Here is a 723-nt window from a genome sequence, read left to right as displayed (position 1 = left end):
TGATCCGCCCATCTCGGCCTCCCAAAGTGCTGGGATTACAGGCTTGAGCCACCGCGCCCAGCCGAGACAGAATTTTAAAAATGTATGTAGATATAATATACAAGAAACTACAATATAAAGAGGGTGGGTAATGGGAACCATAAGGCAAAATGTCAGCAGAATTCACCTGTAAAGTCATCTGTCACATTATTGCATTTTTTTGTGGCAAGGTTAACTTCTGATATTTTTAATTGTTACAGGATTATTCAAGTTTTCACTTACTTGTTTAGTCAATTTAAAACTGTATTTAAAAAGAATAACCATTTCATTGAAGTTTTTGTATTTACTGGCATAAAGTTGTTCAACACAGAATTTAGCAGAAACTATCAATGTGAAAGCTGGTTTGGCACAGGCTGACCTCTCAGGATTTCTGCTTTCATGCTTTTCATGACAGTTCAGCATATCATAAAAAGGCGTATTTACTGTATTTTCCCAGCATTCAGTTGTGTCAACTGGTAGATTTAGTCATGGCATACAGCCGGCCATGCAGAAAGAGTGTATGGTTGTTCCTTCTTAAATTAGGACATAAGTCTTCAAAGCCTGAGAAACACTTTATACTAATGTATTCTTCAACTGGACTAATGGTAGAAGTCCAAGCCTTGGTGTTATTCATGATATGTCTTTCTCTGTAATATAATGAACCCTGGACTGGGAATGAGAAGCCTTGGCTTCTTGCCCAGGTCA

This window comes from Colobus angolensis, unplaced genomic scaffold, assembly GCF_000951035.1.
Source record: "Colobus angolensis palliatus isolate OR3802 unplaced genomic scaffold, Cang.pa_1.0 Scaffold302, whole genome shotgun sequence".
Taxonomy (NCBI): Eukaryota; Metazoa; Chordata; class Mammalia; order Primates; family Cercopithecidae; genus Colobus; species Colobus angolensis.
The sequence above is the reverse complement of the archived record's forward strand: the minus strand, read 5'-3'. Positions refer to the sequence as shown.